The sequence below is a fragment of the Leptonychotes weddellii genome, chromosome 4 (genome assembly GCF_054177405.1).
Source record: "Leptonychotes weddellii isolate Sample4059 chromosome 4, ASM5417740v2, whole genome shotgun sequence".
Taxonomy (NCBI): Eukaryota; Metazoa; Chordata; class Mammalia; order Carnivora; family Phocidae; genus Leptonychotes; species Leptonychotes weddellii.
Window position 1 is genome coordinate 53,171,608 of NC_138372.1, and position 21,183 is coordinate 53,192,790.

The 21,183-nt window shown below is 35.6% G+C and overlaps 1 long non-coding RNA gene across 1 annotated transcript in view; it reads left to right on the forward strand.

Moving 5' to 3' along the window:
- Window positions 1-2,257: 2,257 nt before the first annotated feature.
- Window positions 2,258-21,183, forward strand: part of LOC145721292 (uncharacterized) — a 433,843-nt gene continuing 414,917 nt past the window's right edge. The window contains exon 1 of the long non-coding RNA XR_014144917.1: window positions 2,258-2,335. This is a non-coding gene — a long non-coding RNA (uncharacterized LOC145721292). The remainder of the gene's footprint in view (window positions 2,336-21,183) is intronic.

Consider the following 21,183-nt stretch of genomic DNA (forward strand, 5'->3'; position numbering starts at 1 on the left):
CCAGGAGGGCTGGCGGTATAATCCCAGTCCGAGTCTGAAGACCTGAGAACCAGGGGAGCCCATGGTGTAAATACCCTTCCAAGGGCAGAAGAAGACTGATGTGTCAGCTCAGCAGGCTGGCAAGCAGGACACAAGAAGGAACAATCTCCTTCCTTTGCTTTTTCATTCTATTTTGTTCTTTTTGAAGGCTGTCAGTGGATCATATGAGGCCCACACACTGGGGAGGGCAATCTACTTTACTGAGTCCACCGATTCAAATGCTAACCAGAATCACTCTCACAGACACACCCCCAAATAAGGCTTAATCTGGGCATTCCTTGGCCGAGTCAAGCTGACATATAAATTTAACCATCACACAGGGATTAGCAAATTGTTTCTCTAAAGGGCCAGATAGTAAATATTTGGGGTTTTGTGGGACACCTTTGGTCTGTCCTTCTCTTCCTTTTTCTATGCAACTATTTAAAAATGTGAAAAGCATTCTTTGTTCCCAGGCTGTACAAGAACAGATTGTAAAGCCAGATTTGGTCCATAGATCATAGTTTATCAACCCTTCTAACCCATAGGTAAGTGACCTAGTTAATATAACCACATATTTTTCAGATAACTGGAATCTCAGAAAGGTTTAATAACTTACCTAAGGTCACACAGAGAATAAATGTATCTTGGATTTTAAAAAGTTCTTATAAAATTCAAAAATTTCTTTTTTTTAAGATTTTATTTATTTATTTTAGAGAGAAAGAGCAAGAGAGAAAGCATGTGTGTGTGAGTAGGGGGGCGGGCAGAGGGAGAGAGGGAGACAAGCAGACTCCACACTGGGTGTGGAGGCCGACATGGGGATTGCGGACCCTGAGATCATGACCTGAGCTGAAACCAAGAGGCAGATATTTAACTGACTGAGCCACCCAGGCGCCCCAAGATTCAAAAACTTTTAATCTTTTCATTGCGCTGATTCCTTCTCAGATTTGATCTTTTTTGCTGTTCTATTATCACCAGTGAGGAGTAATCCTAAGTAATAATATAACTTGTTGACAAATTATTGTTAGAAAGACTATCTAGCCATTGATTCCACTAAAACAGAAGTCAATGCATTTGACCAACATTTTTCATTATTATGCTAATTAATGCTTTTTCTTTAAAGATTCTTCCTTTGATCAAATTCTTATCAGGTTCTTTTGAGATCTTTTTCAAGTAGGCCTTGACTTTTTGATTTCTGTGTTGATCTCTGCATTTTCCAGTTTTAGCAAGAACACTCTGTATCAGTTTAACCAGAATCCCCTATTCTTGATATCCGATTACTGTCAATACCTGATTGGGTCTCTCATCCTCCATCATCCCTCAGGTGATGTCTGATCACCGTGATCTGCATTCAGCAAGAATCCCATTAGGTCAGTTTAGCCAGAATCAGCCTTGTGCCTAATTTTCCATTTTATTGACTCCCTTCCATCCCCCACCCCACTCCTTTGTTATAAATTCCTATTTTTCTTGTTGTATTTAGAGTTGAGTCCAATCACTCTTCCCCACTACAAAACCCCATTGTTGTGGTCCCTAGCACTATCATGATAGTTCTCTTGATTAAATTCTGCCTTACTGTTCTTTAAAAATGTCTGGATATCAGACAAATTTCTCTGTTCTTTTTTTTTTTTTAAGATTTTATTTATTTATTTGACAGAGAGACACAGCGAGAGAGGGAACACAAGCAGGGGGTGTGGGAGAGGGAGAAGCAGGCTTCCTGCCGAGCAGGGAACCCGATGTGGGGCTCGATCCCAGGACCCTGGGATCATGACCTGAGCCGAAGGCAGACGCTTAACGACTGAGCCACCCAGGAGCCCCAAATTTCTCTGTTCTTATAGAGATTACTATCCAGCAAACAAACTTTAAACAAATAGTTGAACAATAAAAGGAATGGCAGTCGTGATATTGCTCCAAAGAAGAAGTCAGGTTGCTGTCAAGTTACTAGTAAATTACTTCTATCCAATAGGTCAACACTTAGTCAGGGGTGCGGTACATGGAAGTGAAAAGGGAGCTTAGTTAAGGGAGAAAGAATTTGGCCATGTGTTTTGTGGAAGGTTACCTTACTACTATCTATTCTGTCCAGAAGTTCTCATCTGTTTTAAAGAGTCATACCTCCCATAATAAATGGCAATATTGGAAAGGGTAATTTTTTTTAAAAGATATTATTTATTTTTTTGACAGAGAGAAACACAGTGAGAGAGGGAGAACAGGCTTCCCACGGAGAAGGGAGCCCGATGAGGGGCTCGATCCCAGGACCCTGGGATCATGACCTGAGCTGAAGGCAGATGTTTAACGACTGAACCACCCAGGTGCCCCAGAAAAGGTAATTTTAATGTGATAGTTGTACCTTTAGTTCAGTGGTTTTCTAATTTGGTGTGAGAATTTACCAAAGGGCAGAGCTTATTAAACATGCCAGTTCCAAGGCCTCCTTCTAGAGAGTCTGTTGGACCTGGGAGAATACATTTCTATCAAACACTCCAGATGATTCTGAGGTAGGCAGTCCATGATCCACACTTGTGATAAATACTACTAGAGACAGAGGTGAAGGTGTTATATTGGTCTTTTTTCCCTCAGCCTCCCAAGAAGGAATGCAACAGCCACTTTTAAAACCTTATTTTTTGTTTGAGATTTTATTTATTTGTTTATTTGAGAGAGAGAGAGAGATAACATGAGCAGAAGGGAGGGGCAGAGGGAGAAACAGACTCCCTGCTGAGCAGGGAACCAGACTTGGGACTCAATCCCAGGACCCCGAGATCATGATGCAAGCCGAAGGCAGATGCTTAACTGACTGAGCCACCCAGGTGCCCCTAATTTTAAGGAAATTAAACCCACCTCAGACCTTTGTAAAGGAATCTTGGTCTTTGTATTCTTATTTGCCTCCTGCTTTTATGTACTTTCTTCCTCCTCATCCCTATCCTGATCTTCTGAGGTATGTTTGAATTTTCTTGTTTGTAATTACTTCTTGCCTAGATGATTTATGTTGTATTTTCTTATTTAAGAAATTTTATTTAAGATTTTTGTTAAATTCCGGGTCCCAAAATATTACCCAAACAACTCATTGAGAACACAAAGCTGAATTTATTCTTACCATAGTAAGGGAGAGTACTGCATTGACAACATCTTCGCATCTTAGAGAGAGGACAAAGTTGGGGTATTTATGAGAGTTTTGAAGTCCGGTTTACGTCTGGACTTTCAGTGTCAAGGCTTGATTAGAACTCGGTAAGAGTTACTGTGGAATATTTAAAAATTGGTGGCTTTTGAAGTGATGGGTTGAGTCTGGGGATGTAAACTATCATTTATGTTTTTTTTTAATTGAAGACTTTAAGGATCTTTCATGAAATTCTTGGAATGAACAAAAGAGTTATTTGCAACTTTTATTTTACTGTGTAAGAGATTCCTGGAATAGCAAAGTTATGTTGATGATTACAGTGGAATAATATAGTCCTATAAATGTAGACAATAAACTGTGTAGGTGAAGATGATTTTGGCTGTCACTACAAACAAAAATAATTCTAATTATACACACTTTTAATTCATCTCTTTATTGGATTTACTGACATAAATTAAAGCATAAATGCTTGTTCCTTAAAAGTCTCAAGGTTTTTATATTTCCTGGGTTCTTTTATGCTTGAGAATGTTGCTTTTTCAATGTGGAAAACATTTTGGTGAGATATAATGTTCTTAGGAGACAGTTTCTTTCCCTGTGAAAGAAAAAAAAAAGTTTTCTAACATGTTTTCTATGTATATTTGGATAAAGAAGTTAGAGAGAAATAATTGATTAATAATAGTTTACATCCAAAGCGCCTGGGTGGCTTAGTCGGTCAAGCATCTGACTCTTGGATTCAGCTCAGTTCATGATCTCAAGGTTGTGAGATCGAGCCCTGTGTCAGGCTCCACACTGGATGTGAAACCTGCTTAAGATTCTCTCTCTCTGCCTCTCCCCCCTCTTTTTCTCTCTCTAAAAAAATAATAGATTACATCCACTCTCCTTTATATTAAAATTTTTATTTATTATTATTATTTTTAAAATATTTGTTTATTTTTGAGAAAGGTCTATGCCTTAGGTGAGACTTGAACTCATGGCTGTGAGATCAAGAGCGGCATGCTCTACTGACTGAGCCAGCCTGTCACCCTTATATTAAAATTTAAAATTTAAGTTCATATAATTTTAAAGGAAGAAAAATGGATGAAACTGAACAACTTCTAAGCGTAAGTGAATGTTTATTCATGAAGATATATTACTTTGTAAAGAATCCTTCGGAGTTTAACAATAAAAGGTTATGAAAAAACTAGGCCCTGGGGCGCCTGGGTGGCTCAGTCGGTTAAGTGTCTGCCTTCAGCTCAGGTCATGAACTCAGGGTCTTGGGATCGATTCCTGCATGGCACTCTCTGCTCAGCAGGAGCCTAGTTCTTTCTCTTCCTCTGCCTGCTGCTCCCCCTGCTTGTGCTCTCTCTCTGTCAAATAAATAAATAAAATCTTAAAAAAAAAAAAAGAAAAAACTGGGCCATTGGAGCCATTTGTTCCATGATGTATTTTTTTCATGTTATCTCTTATTTTGCTAATATATAAATAAGAATATTTGTACTTTTCAATTTTCCTCCCTCTTGCTGATTTTCTAGGTAAATTGTCATTTTCATGTTTTCAGGCTTAGGACATCTTAACACTGGGGACCACAAGTCTTGCTATCAGCTGTTTCACCACAACTTCCCTATTTAAGAATACCTTTATTTTGATTCATCTCTTGGCTGGTTGGATTTCACTGTCAAATAGATTTTTTGTCCAAAAGAGGCATGTAGATATTGTGTCCCTGAGATATATAGATATAGATAGGCATATATCTATTTATATAGGTATAGATATAAAATATATAATATGTAAAATAAGGAATTGGCTCATATGATTATGGAAGCTGAGAAGTCCCAAGATCTGCAGATGGAGACCCAAGAGAGCTGGTGGTGTACTTCCAGTTCAAGTCCAAAGGTCTGAGAACCAAAAGAGTGAATGGTATAATTTTTGGTCTAAGTTTGAGGATCTGGGAAAACCAGTTGATGTAAGTTCTAGTCCTAGGGCAGGAGAAAGCTGATGTCCCAGCTCAACAGTTAAGCAGCAAAATTTCCCTCTTATTCCATCTTTTTTGTTCTATTCAGGTCTTCAACTGACTGGATAAAATCCATCCATATTAGGGAGAACAATTTGCTTACTCAGTTTACTGATTCAAATGTTAATCTCAACCAGAAACACCCTCACAGACAAATCCAGAATAAGATTTGACCAAATGTCTGGAAACCCCATGGCCTAGTTAATTGAAATTAACTAGTTAAAGTTAAATTGACACATAAAATTAACCATCAAATGTGTCTTCTCCTTTGGGTAAGTAGAGTATTATTCCCTTGTCTTTGAAATTCAATAAATTAACTAGGTTGTATTAATTATTCTATGTCCATTTTCACTTAAACAGTTTCATCAAATAGTCCCCAGAAGCCATTACCAGTTATCCCATCCCCACCCTGTGACAGTCATCAAAAAGAAAAAAATATATAGGAGACTCTCTTGTCGACAAGAAAGACATATTAATATTTGTCGAAATGAGAGATATGCAAAATGTGCAATTCCATAATTCTGTAATTTATTTAACAAGTAGTGTCTGCTATCCATTTGCTAGACTCTTTTTTAAAAAGATTTATTTATTTACTTAAGTAATCTCTACACTCAACATGAGGCTCGAAGTCACGACCCCAAGATCAAGAGTTGCATGCTCTACCAAGCCCACGCAGGCGCCCCTGCTAGATTCTTTTCTAGGTGAACTTGGCAGATAAAGTCTCTGTTCTCAAGTTGCATCTAAATTTATTGTATGATCCATAGTTAATTGCTCACATTTTCCATATCATGGCTATAAGGTATGTTTAGTGCTCATCTGTCTTATTCATGAGCCACCGACTGAGCCACCCAGGCGCCCCAGGGCCTAGTTTTTTCATAACCTTTTATTGTTAAAATTCATGGGTACCATTATCTTTTCATGTACTGGAGAAATTTTCTTGTTATATCCCACCATCTAATGGAAGAGTCAGGATGCAGATTAGTGGACATCCTTGCCACCATCACAGGCATGTGACATTGGCTTCAGCGATCATATGTAGCAGTGTGGGACTTTGATGCGGGAATTAGAGAGGAGGAAAGAGTGGCTTAAAATAACAATCATTCAAATGTTTCTCATAATTCTGTCAAGAATTTGGGCAAGGCACAATAGGGATGATTTGTCTCAGCTCCACAAAGTCTGGGGCCCCATTTGGGATGCCTGGAATATTGAGGACAGCTGGGGGCTGGAATATTGAGGACAGCTTCTTCACTCATGTTTCTGGCGCTTGATGCTTCTTCATGTGGCTTTTGCTCTATGTTGCATCTCATCCTCAGGGCCACTCCACGGGGCCTCTTCCTCTAGTTACTTAACCCTCTTGCATGCCAGCTTAAGGGCCAAAGAGCATGAAGCAGAAGCTGTCAGATATTCTTAAAGCCTAATCTAGGAGGTTCTAGATCATTTGCTCTATGTTCTAGAGGTCAAAATAGTTTTTCTTTGAATGCATTTAATTTGTAAATGGTTCGGACTTTGAAGATGCAACTTAAAAGAATCATAAGGCGACATGTTGATTTTTCTTCCTAATTTCTCCTCAGTTTTAGGCAATCAATAGAAGAGTAACATTGGAGCAGTTTTGCTTATTTTCCACTGTTAATGTTAGATACGAAAATATTCATAGTTTGGAAACTATTGTAGATTTAAGTGTAGATTTCTTCTGAAACCAAAAGGTCATTCAAAAATTATTGTGAAAGGTACTATAAGAAGAGTACAATATGGTGGTCAGGAGAGCAATTTTTGGAACTTGGCTACCAATTTCAAATCCAGCTTCACCTCTTATTGGCTGCATGATGTGGAACATGTTACTTAGCCCATCTGTGCCCCAAGTTCCCCAAATGTAAGACGGAGATGTTAACAGTTCCTCCCTTACAGGGTGACTGTGAAGATTAAATGAATGCATACATGTAAAGCCCTTACAATAACTAGCCTCTACTAAATGCTCATCAATTTTAGCTGTTATTATTATTATTATTATATAAAATTATCAATTCAGTAGAATATGGAGAAGGAGAAAAAGTGAAAACAAAAAAGAAAATAGTAAAACTATGACTAGTGTGATAGTATATATGAAGATTCAATAAATGTATATGGAGTGTATATCTTCACTATTAAAAGACAGATAATTAGATTGGATAAACCTTACAGAATCTCTCTATGTGGTGTATCCAAGAGCCAAATCTGAAATTAAACCGCACAAAAAGATAAAAAAATAAAAAGGTGATTAAAATACATATCAGGAAAACTATAATCAAAAGAAAGCTGGCAAAACAAAATAGTACAAAGTAGAAACCAAGGCAAAAAGCGTTATTACTACATAATAAAAAGGGAAGAATTTAGTAAGAAGATAGAAAAATTATGAACTCCTGTGTACACAGTATTGTCTCAAAATATAAAACTGACACAATCATAAAATAAATTTGACAAATTCACAAACACTTTGGGAGACTTTTAATAAACCTTTATTAGGAATTGATAGATCAAGTTGATAAAAAAGTAGTGATTTTGAACAAAACTGATAGCTTGATCTGTACCCCAAAATAGAAAATATACATTCTTTTTGAGGATAAATGAAACAATAATAAACATTGTCCAGGTATTAGTTCTCGAAAGAAGTTCTAGTGAAGGTTGGAGCATGTCCTCTGAACACAGTCTTAATGGAAGCCATGAATAAAAATTATTTATAAAAACTCCACAGATTTATAAACTAAAGAAGCAATACTGAATAAGAGATAAAGGGGAAATAAAAATGAAAATTATGATCTATTTAGAATTGAATGACAGTAAAAGTTCTACTCATCAAAGTTGCTAAGAAAAGTACATGAAAGTTCATTTATAGCTCATTCTGAAAATGATTCAAATTATTTAAACAAGGGCTTGGAAAGCTAAAGAAAATTGATGAAAGGAAAGAAGAAAGATAAAAGAAATGAAGTAAGAAACAGAAACAAAGGATCAAGAAAAACAAAACTGGTTCTTTATTAAGATTTTGGCTGTATTTTGGTATATGTGAAATGTTCTCTTGATTGCTCTCTCATAGAGACAAGAAAGGAAGAGATGTGCATTGAAAGAAGAGAATTTTAGAATTTTTCAATGAACTTTAGGTCTCTGTTGACATGTTATTTAATCACACAGATATATTCCTTACCTTACTTTCTATTGTTAGTTTAGGTTCTAAGAAATAAGAAAATAGTTTCCCCTTTGGAATTCACATGATTTAGAAAGTAAATACATTTTCTGATGCATTTTTTCAAGTATGTTTGTCCCACTATAAATTCAAAGCAAAATATTTAAGACAAAATTAAATATAAATGTAAATATACATATTTAAGGCAAAGATAGTTACACATTCATCACAGAGAAGTGGAGTAGAAAGTATATATGCAAAAACCAAATTCCTACCTACTTTGAGTTGAAGCATATGTGGAATGTTTCAGACATACATACAAGAATGGGTTGAATGAACTTAATAAATAAAAAAATGTTTTTCCTAAAATTTCAGGGTTCAGGTACCTTAATATTCTGCAGCTATGTCTGTCTTTTTAAAGAGCCACACCTTTTACATTATCCAGAATGATGCCATCTGTTTTATTATCAGGGAGGTTACTAATGGGAAGTGTCTGCGAATAGACTGATTTCGTCTATTTGATATGCTAATAAATCCTGGGGAAGGAATTGTATTTTATTGAATTACTTACATTTACATAGCTGGAATTGCTGTCATTTTCTCTTCTATGAAACCTTAATTCCCTTGTTCAAATTGCTCAGAATACGTTGTCAATGAATGCTGTAATAGATAACCAAATGAGTTTTGCAGTCATAGAATATCCTGGTGCTCTTATTCAACATAATCATTTTGAACTTTAAATCAAATGGGCTCATTATTTTCTCTCTTTAACGTGCCTCATAGTTAAGGAAAAATTAGTATTAGTCTAGAATTAGAATGTTTTAGTCTTTCTTACCTCAACACTTGTACTCTCCCTATTTTTTTAGAATTAACTCTGATTTTGTGGTTTTTATAGATTTCCAATCTCAAGGATTCATTACATTGTCATTTTATTTTCAAGAACAAGCTATGTACACTTTAGATTACATCAGTATAAAATTTGCATTGCTAGTCATTGTTAAAAGGAAATGGAAAATATTAGTTTTGTTTAGTAGGCATTTAGTAAGCATCTAATGTATGCTCGTTGTTGAGAGGGGAAAAATATAAAAAATGACTTTGCTTATTTCACTCAAAACCGACATTAGTAATCAATTGTTAAATTGATGGTGCAAAATTTAAGTGCTATTTTGGACATTTCAACTTTTCTCTTGTCTACCAGAAGTATCACCATAAAAAGATTAGTTTGGGTCATTCACACAACAAGAAGTTGATGAGCCCTTTCCATATATGATGGACTAGAACTGTGAACAACAGAGAGGTAGTTCCTCCCTGCACAATGCTGGGAAAAACTTAGCAAAGGGTTTTAGAGGGAAAAGAGTCCTCTACTAAAGGGCAATTTCTGAGATTTCAAAAAGTGATGACTAATATGGTATTCTTTTCCTTTAGACTCAAAAGAACCCCAAGGGGAGGCCTGTGATCACAGGCATGTTCTGTCTTGTCTGCATTACTCAGTGACGGAAACATGGTTGATTGATTTCTAGGCCTCAGTAGGCATCTGACACCACATTTATCAAATACTGCCATTCAGATTCTCATCTTTCACCTGAAAGCAAAGCAAACTTGGTTTGTTAAGTCCATGTAAAAATGAGATTGTGATTAAAGCACAGTAAAACTTATGCTGTTCTTTAGGGCACATATTTTTTCTTCTTAAGTAAAAAAAATGCCACATATAAATGAAATCATATGATAATTGTCTTTCTCTAATTGACTTATTTCGCTTAGCATAATACCTTCTAGTTCCATCCATGTCATTGCAAATGGCAAGATTTCATTTTTTTTTGATGGCTGCGTAATATTCCATTGTATATATATACCACATCTTCTTTACCCATTCATCTGTCCATGGACATCTGGGCTCTCTCCATAGTTTGGCTATTGTGGACATTGCTGCTATAAACATTGGGGTGCAGGTGCTCCTTCAGATCACTACATTTGTATCTTTGGGGTAAATACCTAATAGCGCAATTGTATGTCATACAAGAAAATTGATACTTGAAGAAGTAAGATAACTTACTACATTTCATAGAACTATGAAGTGCCAAGTCCTAGTTTTTAAAACAGATCTGCCTGATTCCAAAGCCTATTTTTTTAACCATTCTGCTATAGTGTTTAAGTTTTTATTTATCCAATTTGTAGTTCTCTTTTCTTTCTCCCAAACATTTTTGCTCCTATTTCATATACAGACTTGAAGACTTCTGTAGATCAAAACTTAAGACTTAGTACTAACATTTATTGAACTTCCTTAACATTTATTGGTGCCGACCACTTTAGCCGGCCCTGTTTTTATCAAAGTACATTGATTACTACCATTACTTGAAGTGTATACAAAGAGTCCTTGCAAAATTTAATTAAAGTATCTATTACACCTTTATGACATCAGGACATATTATCATGTGTGATTCTGTTTTTATTCTCCTCCAAATCTTGTCTACCAGTTTTATTTTCTCTCTGCCCCATGTCCAAACATCTAATGCTCTTGTACTGCTTTCCAAATACATGGCCTTTTGGGAATTTTCCGGGGTTTTCCCTAGAGCAAAAGTATCCAACGATGGTCCATAATCCAAATCTGACTTACAGAACTGGTATGTCTACTTTGTACATTGTTTTTATGTTTTTTTTTTAAACCAACAGTTAAAACTCAGGAAATTTGATGTGAAATATCTGGATCCTAAACATAATCTGGCAATACTGGATCTGAACTTCTGTAATAAATGCTTAGCTCTTGGTAATAGGTCCCCCTTTACATAGAGTGGGTTCTCTCCTATTTGTTGGACATAAGCACTCACAATTGGCTTTCCAAATCTAGGCCAAATGCCAGTTGCCATTTATCATTGTGCATGCACTGTTCATTTTCTCACAGTAGAGAACTATTTCTCTGTACTATGTCTTAAAGGTGGGAAAATGAAAAATAAGCCTAAAGGTCAATATACTTCAAGAAAAATGGAAGAAAATACATTTTTCTCTAGATGTGAAGAATATTAAACAATTTTTAACATGTAAGCAAAATATGTGTCTTATACCAATGTTTTTCACTAATTTGTGTTACCACTCTGGTGACAAGAGTTTATGACTTTGACTTTAGAGTAGTCACAAACACTGAAGAATTACCAAAAAGAAACAAGGACTGGAGTTAGCAAAATTCTCTTTGGTTCAGTCTAATTCCTTTAAGGTCACCTATATTTCTTTGAAGTTTTTAACTTAAAAGTCATGAATTTAATCAAATCAAATCACTGAGCAAATTCATTTGTGAAGAATTATGTGTAAGAGCAGGCCCTTCCATTGTTACTTTATCTTCAAAAAGTTTATGTATTTTTTCTTTCAAATTTAATAAAATAAATTTACGTGTATTATATAGTATTCAGTTATAAGCCAGTTACCTAATCAATATCCCTTCCTCCTTTCTCCTTACTAACAGAAGCTGTAGTCTTTTGAAGCATCAATGAAACTGAAAAATATTCATCTTCAAGACTTCTTTGCAGCTTGGAGTAGCTATATAATCCAGGCAATGAGATATATGTGGAATTCAACTGGATAGGGCTACTGAGAAACCCTTTTTTGGGTTAAATTAGTACAGCCTCAGTTGGCACACTCCCTTTTTTGGTATTTTACCCTAAATTTCCTTCTCCTTCCTGCCTAAAATATATATGCAGTTCCTGAAGATGGAACAGCATTTTTGTGATGACAAGGGCAAAAGCCAAATGCTCAAGTTGAGTAGAAAAAAGTTAGATTGAACTTGAATCCTTTATGCTTTTATGGAGTTACCATGGCAGACTTGGACTACTTAGTTTCATACTTCTAGTTATTGAGAAAAATATTCTGTTTAGTTAAGCTTCTGTAATTATGTTTCTGATGTATGCATTCAGATACAACTTATAACTAAAAGAACATCTAAAACCTGGAAGCAGACTGCTATAAATAACAGATCCTAAAATACAGTGGGGATGGAACTTTGGGGAAAAAAAATCCTGAGAAAACCCAAGTCTAGATATGACTTATCTGCAGACTAGTGTGGCAAACTCATCCCTGTTTGCCTGGGGTTATTTCAGTCTTAAAATGGAAAGTTCTACATCCTAGGAACCCTCTTAGTCTTAGGCAAGTCAGATGGTTGGCCACCTTACTGCAAGCAAAGGGAGAAGGAAGTACGTCTTTATTTATTAATTTTATTTTTTAAAAAAGATATATTTTTTTATTTTGAGGGGGGAGGAGCAGAGGGAGAGAATCTTTCATGATTCCCCACTGAGCAAGGTGCCTGACGTGGGGCTTGATCCCACAACCCAAGAGATCATGACCTGAGCTGAAACCAAGAGTTGGACGCTTAACCGACTGAGCTACCCAGTCACCCCAAAAAGTTCATCTTTAATAGGGGAGACACTTTATCTTAGCCTGCAATCTATATTGACTGATAGGATAAAAATGCCAACCACTTCTATGTCTGTCACCAAAGCCAATGCAAGCATCATACGGAGGCCCCAGTTCTCTTCTAAGTTCAGGTCTCTCCTAAGATATCCTAAGGAACTGTCTATATAAGGTCTTTGAATAGGATTGTTTTATAAGGAATTGAAGAGAAACAATGCTTATTTTTTGAGGGAATTCTATTGTCAAAGACACACAAACTTAAGCAACAGACTATGATTACTCAACCTCTAAAGTTACATAAAGCTCCAAACAGACATAAAATATGAGGGGGCTGTGAAACCATGTAGCTCCAGGAAAGACATTCTCTATAATGTCTATCTCACTTATAGACCTTAAGAATGACAGATGAAGAGAATCGCCCCCTGCGAAAAGACTTAAGATCTGTGGATGGCCATGGGTGGGGGGAAGATCTAGAGCTGTACTGTCTCTAAAGTGACTAGTAGCTACACTGAGATGTGTTATAAATGTAAAGTACACACTAGGTTCCAAAGACTTAGTATGTAAAAAAGAATATAAAATATCTACTTAATACTTTTTCATGTTGATTACAAGCTGAAATAAGATTTTGGGTTAACCCAAATACTGGGTTAAATGAAACTGAGTTTTCTGAGTGATGTCAGAAAGATGGTGGAATAGGCAGTCCCAGACTATCTTTATGAGAAGTCCAGAATCTAATTAAGAAGTTGCAGCACCTCAGACAAATATAAAACTGAAAACAGCTGCACTGAAATGGGTAAGAAGAGCGATTTCATTTTATCTGTGTCAGCCCCAACCCCCGCAAACTGGCACAGCTCAGTGCCAGGAGAGGTCAGCTCAGCCTGTGACTTCTACAGTTGTGTGTTGAGGGGAAGGAGAGTGGAGCATGCACCTGGCCTCCCTCTCTTTTACTGTGCACTCCAAAGGGCCGGTTTCTGTCTTGCTTCTCACTGAGTGCTGAAAGAATTGTCATTGTCTGGATGCCTTAAACAGGTAGGAAAAAGGAAAAAGGGAAGAAAGCTCCCTAAAGCAAGATTGGGAAAAGGCTTTCCCCCAGCAGAGAGGGAGGGAAGTAGAACATGTCTTTAACATCTCCAGTTTTAGTGCACTCCCTGCCGGCCAGTTTCTGTTTATTGTTCACAGCAAATGCCAAAGGAACCAGCACAGTCAGACACCAGAGGGAGCAAGAGGTTATGGGTTCTTCAGAAAACGGAGGCGGGAGGGTGGGGGGAGTGGGGGGTGGGGGGGTGGAGACTGAATGCTGAATGCCTGAGCCAGGTTGATGAAGGTCTTTCCCAGTCAAAGCCAGTCCATAAAGTCTGATAGAAGTGATGGTTTCTTCAAATGTGCAGACATCAACCTAAAGCTACTGGAACATGAAGAATGTCCAAAGGAATAAAATAAATCTCTAGTAATTGACCCTAAAGAAATGGAGATATATGAATTGCCTGATAAAGAATTCAGAATAATCATCTTAAAGAAGCTGTCTTAGTCCCTTTGGGCTGCTATAAATAACTACCGCAGACTGGGTAGCTTACTATGGAAATTTGTTTCTTACAGTTCTGGAGGCTAGAAGTCCAGGATCAGAGTGCCAGCATGTTTAGGTGAAAGTTCTCTTCTGGGTTCCAGACTTCTTATTGTATCTTCACTTGGGGAAGGGACTAGGGAGCTCTGTGGGGTCTCTTCTATAAGAACACTAATCCCATTCATGAGAGCTACCCCGCTCAAGATCTGATCACTTCCCAAAGGCCCCACCTACTAATACCATCACCTTTGGAAGTTAGCATTTCAACATAGGAATTTGGGGTGGGGGTGGGTCACAAACACTCCTCAATCAAAGGACATAGAGTGGCTGATGGATTAAAAAAACAAGATCTAATTATTTGCTGTCTATAAGAGACTCACTTTAGATTTAAGGACACATATAGGCTAAAAGTGAAAAGGTGGAAAAGGTTATGCCATGCAAATGATAACCAAAAGAAAGCAGGAGTGGCTACACTTATATTAGACAAAATAGTCTTTAAGTTAAAAACTGTTGCAAAAAAGTCATTATATAATGATAAAATGGTCAATTCATCAGGAAGATAATCACAATTATAAACATATATGGAGCCAACATCAGATCACCTAAATATATAAAATAAACATTGACAGATCTGAAGGGAGAAATGATAGCAATTCAATAGTAGTAGGAGACTTCGCTACCCGACTTTTAATTGTGGGTAGAACATTGAAACAGAAAGTCAATAAAAAGACAGTGGACTTTCACAAAACTATAGTCCAAATGAACCTAACAGACATTTACAAAACAGAATATACTTCAGAATAAATCACAAGTTAGGTCACAAAACAAATTTAGGAAGATTGAAATAATACCAAGTATCTTTTCTTATTACAATGGAATGAAACTAGAAATTAATAAAGAAGGAAAGCTGGAAAATTCACAAATATGTAAGAGTTAAACAACACACTCTTGACAATCCACTGGACCAAAGAAGAAATCAAAAGGGAAACTAGGTATTACAAAATATCTCAAGATAAATGAAAATGAAAACACAACATACCAAAACTTTTGGGATGTAGCAAAAACAGTACTAAGAAGGAAATTTATAGTGATAAATGCCTACGTTAATAAGAAGGAAGATTTCAAATAACAATATAACTTTATACCTCAAGGACCTAGAAAAAGATGAACAAATTAAGCCCAGAGTTATCAGAAGGAAGAAAATAATAAATATTAGAGTAGAAATAAATGAAATAGAGAATAGAAACCTAGAACAAAATTGATGAAACTAAAGAGCTGATTTTTGGAAAAGGTAAACAAAATTGACAAACCCTTAGCTATACTAATTAAGAAAAAAAAGAAAGAAGACTCGAAGTCAGAAATGAAAGAGGAGACATTACGATTGAAGTCACAGATTTTAAAAAGGATCATAAGCGACAATTATGCACAATTATATACCAACAGATTGGAAAACCCAGAAGAAATTAATAAATTCCCAGAAAGATACAACCTATCAAGATTGAATTGTGAGGAAATAGAAAACCTGAGCAGACTAATAACAAATAAGAATATTGAAACAGTAATCAAAAACATTCTAAAAAGAAAACCCCAGGATCAGATGGCTTCACTGGTGAATTAAACCAAACATTTAAAGAAATAACACCAATTCTTCTTAAGTTTTTCCAAAAAATTGAAGAGGAAAGTACAGTTCCAAACTTGTTTTATGAGCCCAGCATTATCCTAGTACCAAACCTAGATAAAGACACCACAAAAGAAGAAAATTCTCGGCCAATATCCCCAATGAATACAGATGCAAAAATGCTCAACAAAACATTAGAGAACTCAATTCAATAGCACATTAAAATGATCATACACGATGATCAAGTGATATTTATCACTGTGATGAAAAGATGGTTCAAAATAGGAAAATAAATTAATTTCATACATCATATTAACAGAATGAAAGATAAAAGTCTCATGGTCATCTCAATAGATGCAGAAAAATCATTTGACAAAATTCAACACCCTTTCATGATAAAAACTCTCCACTCTCTAGTTATAGAAGGAATTTACCTCAATATTATAAAAGTTAGATGTGGAAAACCCACAGCTAAATCATACTCAACAGTGAAGAACTGAACACTTTTCCTCTAAAATCAGAAAGAAGACAAGAATGCCTTCTTTCACTAGTTCTATTCAATAAAGTACTGGAATTCCTAACCAGAGCAACTAGGCAAGAAGAAGATATAGAAGTCATCCAAATCAGAAAGAAAAAATAAAATTTTCTTTGTTTGCAGATAACATGATCTTATATGTATAAACCCCTAAAGACTATACAATAAAATTTGCTAACAAATTTAGTACAGTTGTAGGCTACAAAATCAACATACGAAATTTTTCATTTCTATACACCAGCAATAAACTTTCAAAAAAGGAAATTAAGAAAATAATACTTTATGATAATTTCAAAAAGAACAAAATACTTAGAAATACTTAGCTAAAGAAATGGAAGACTTGTACACTGAAAACTATAAAACATTGCTTAGCGAAATTAAAGACACAAATAAATGGAAAGGCATCTTGTGTTCACAAACTGCAAGACTTAATATCGTTGAAATGTCCATACTACCCAAAGTGATCCACAGATTCGATGTGTTCCCTATCAAAATACCAATGGCATTTTAAACAGAAATAGAAAAAGAAATCCTAAAATTCATATGCAATCACAAATGACCTTAAAAAGCCAAAGTAATTTTAAAGAAGATCAAAATGGGAAACATCACACTTCCTCATTTCAAAATATATTACCAAGCTACAGTTACTAAAACAGTATGGTACTGGCATAAAGATAGACATTTAGACCACTGGAACATTTTAGAAGCCCAGAAATAAATCCATGCATAAATGGTCAACCAATCTTTGACAAGGGAGCCAAAGATATACAATGGGAAAAAGATAGTATCTTCAACAAATGGTGTCGAGAAAATTGGATATCCACATGTAAAATAATGAAATTGCATTCTTACCTTACATCATACACAAAAGTCAATTCAGAATGAATGAAAGATTTAAACGTAAGACCAGAAACTATTAAGCACTCAGGAGAACACATATGGGACAAGCTTCTTGACATCGTCTTGGCAAGGATTTCTTGGACAGGACATCAAAAACACAAGTAACAAAAACAAAAATAAAGTGGAACTACATCAAATTACAATACTTCTGCACAGCAAAAGAAACAACAAAATGACAACAAGACCTATGGATTGGGAGAAAATGTTTGCAAACCATATATCTTATCATAAGGTGTTAACATCCAATATATACAAGGAACTCCTGCAACTCAACAGCAGAAAACAAAACCAAAAAATCCCACAAATAACCTGATTTAAAAATGGGCAAAGGAATTGAATAAACATTTTTCCAAAGAAGATATACAAATGGCCAATGGGTATATGAAAAGATGCTTAGCATCACTAACCATCAGGGAAATGCAAAACAAAACAAAACCACAATGAAATTTCTCCTCACACCAGTTACAAGGGCTATGATATTAAAGAAAAAGTAAGTAAAGGTAAGAAATTAGAACACTTGTATATTGTTGGTAAGAAATTAGAACACTTGTACATTGTTGGTAGGAATGCAAACTGGTGCAGCTACCATGGAAAACTGTATGGTGGTTCCTCAAAAAACTAAAAATAAAATTACCATATAATCCAGCAATCCATCTTCTGGGTGTTCAGAAGAATTGACCCACCTATATTGTCTATAAGAAACTCATTTTAAATGTTAAGACACAGAAAGATTAAAGGTAAAGGGGGTCAAAAGCAAATGTAAAAAATATTAAAAGTAAAGATTAAAGGTAAAAAGGTACTGTGCTAATATGAATCAAAAGTGTTGTCTGGGGGAAAAAAGTGTTGTCTGGAAGGAGAGCAGCAATCTTTTGGCCATAAGGATGAAGCCACTTACTAAAGTGGGTAGACCAGAGATCAGCAAGGAACCTGGGTCTTGGATGGCTTCCTTAAGCACTCTATTAGCCCTGGACTTTGTGCCTCAGTCTTCTGTTAGGTGAAAAAAATAATCCCCTACTTGGGCAAACCATGATAATTGTAACATATGACTGCAAGTAATCTAACTGATACTGAGGGAAACTAACATTAAGAGATGATTCTCTTTAAGGAGCTTCATTTATTTTATTTAATCCTTACAACAGCATTTCAAAGATAAAGAAACTGAGGTTCAGAATTTAAGTAACTAGACTAAGGTTACACAGCTGGTATATAGAGATGCTTAGGTATGAAACCTGGTCTTTAACATCCCATCATATCATCGTCATTATCATCTCCATCATTATAGGGTTAACATCATTTGTTTGTTTCATTAACATGTTTGCACTAGAAATGTTTTACCAAGATGAGAATAAATTCTTTACATAATTTTCAGTGAACATAAATACTTGTTCATATTTGTAATTTATATATATTTTTAAAAGTGTTAGAGAACAAATAAGCCCTTTTACCTGAAAGCTGAAGTCAGAATAAGGTTAGATGTATTGATTTGACCTTCATGCATTGTTTTGTGTGTGTGAGGTTTTTTTTTTTTCTCCCAAGAAAAATAAATCTTTGGCTTTTTAAAAACTTTTATTTCTTTGCTGTAAAACTGGTTACAAAGATATGATGTTAGGCAAAAGAAATGTACAATTGGGAAAGAATTGGAGAGATTAGATTAGAAGGGAGGGATGTGCATTTACTCAAGGAGAAACATATCTTGAAGGCTAATAAAGAAGAAAGATATTGCAGACTATATTTATGTACACTTTGTCAGGGATGGATGAAGCCAAATGATTTTGTACTATCAAGATAATTTGTACAAGTTTCTGGAAGATATTAAACTCAGAATCTTTTTTTTTTTTTGCCTATCACCTTTGTCTTAAACTTTTAAAGTCATGTCTGATTTGAGGGCAATATCCATCTGTTTCTGGTTTATTTCCACTTTACTTATCAACTTATTATTTTATTTGCAACATAATCTCTGAAATACAGGGCTTCGGGAACAGCTAAATTAAGTTTTCTTTTACCTCTCATAATGAAAAACATTGCAAATCAGAGTCCAAAAGCCCTAAACACAAGGTTGTAATGGGTATCTACAGGTGTCTCTTCAAGTTAGACCCTATACCAAATTGATATAATCTGAGGCCATTCTTCTAGTAAATTCTTCTTTTTTGGAAGATTGCAATACTTTCTTAGTAGAATCAAGGAATTTAATTTTTATTAAACTCTGCAAGATTTTTCAGAGTTACTTCAATTATTGAGTCTCAACAAGGGGCTGGGCTCTTTTGGGAATAAGAAAATTATATTAGTCATATTCCCAACACTCAAATAACATCATGATCCATTAGATAGGTCAGACATAAGTGACAGACTGGAGGATGAAAAAGGTGTTACTAGTCTGGTGATGAGAGCTATAGACATTTTTTGGGTTTATCAGAGTCTTCAGTTAGGGCTACAAGAGACCTGTGTGTGTGTGTGTGTGTGTGTGTGTGTGTGTGTGTGCCTAAGAGATAATTAAAATATTTATATATGAATGAAAAGAAGGCCAGAGTTGGGGGGGGCAACCAGTGTAGAGAGCATTTCATAGACCATTACAACATCAATATGATACAAGAATGCCATAGATATTAGGGAAAGATGTTCATATATAAGGCAGGTTTGTGGAAAATTTGTGTTGGGGAAGTAAAATTTTATTCTCTCTCTATTTTTGTCTCTCAAATATAACCTTTACCTGGGGATTGGTGACTGCTTTATATCAAGTTCTCTTTTAAATCATATAATTTTTCTCTCTTGTTTTGGGCATCTTGAGTTCCCTTTTGGACATAGCTAAATGTGTAACCTCTTTAGCATGTCTTGGTTTGGTAGAAACTTTATTTTTTTATTTTTTATTTTTTTAAAAGATTTTATTTATTTATTTGACCGAGAAAGACACAGCGAGAGAAGGAACACAAGCAGAGGGAGTGGGAGAGGGAGAAGCAGGCTTCCCGCAGAGCAGGGGGCCCGATGCGGAGCTCGATCCCAGGACCCCAGGATCATGACCCGAGCCGAAAGTAGACGCTTAACGACTGAGCCACCCAGGCACCCCAGGTTTGGTAGAAACTTTAAAAGTAATTTTATCTTTGGTTTACCTAAATAAACATTACTATAAAAAACAAACAACCCCCCCCTCCAAATAATTTAACCTTTGGAATTGCTGCTTGATTGTTATAAAAACTGATGAATTTTTTCTAGAAGAAAAAGCTTTACAGAAGACTGCAAATTTATGTAGTTTTCCAATTTCATTGAACATTTCTGTTTTCGAAATGCATTGGGATGAAGGTGGACCCCTTAAGGTACAATTTTGAAAGGATGCAGAGAGATTCAGAAAATACAGGATCTGAGTAATACAGTATAGGTATTAATTTTACATGTGAAATTGATGCTTTTGTAAATAAAATCTATCTTATCTACTTGTAAGAGGAAATGTTTATCAAGTTGAAATTGCCAATTCCCTCTGTCTGCAAAATAGTTACAGACAGAGGAGGGCAGAGTAAGGTGGGGAATAGTTTCCATTATTTATATGACTCCCAGTTGTTTAGCTAGAGCTAGTCTCTAAAAATCCCCTTGCTGTAGAAATAATGGCAGGTGGACTTGCATCATGGTTCAACCTCACTGCAGTTCTGGGAATCCATCAATAATGAGAGCTGAAGAATTCAGGAGACTCTGGCAAGGAACATAAAAGAAGACATGGTTTTCCCTTTTTTTTTTTTCCCCTAAATGATGAATCACAGTAAATGCATCCTTAAAATTGATTGTTTTAGGAATTCAGGGCCATGATGTACAAGAATAAATAAAAAAACACTCCTCATTTTTTTTTCTTGAACTCCTATACTGCCTGCTGGTGAAGATTAAATCTTAGTTTAGTCATTTCAAGGGGTACCCACTCTTGCATGC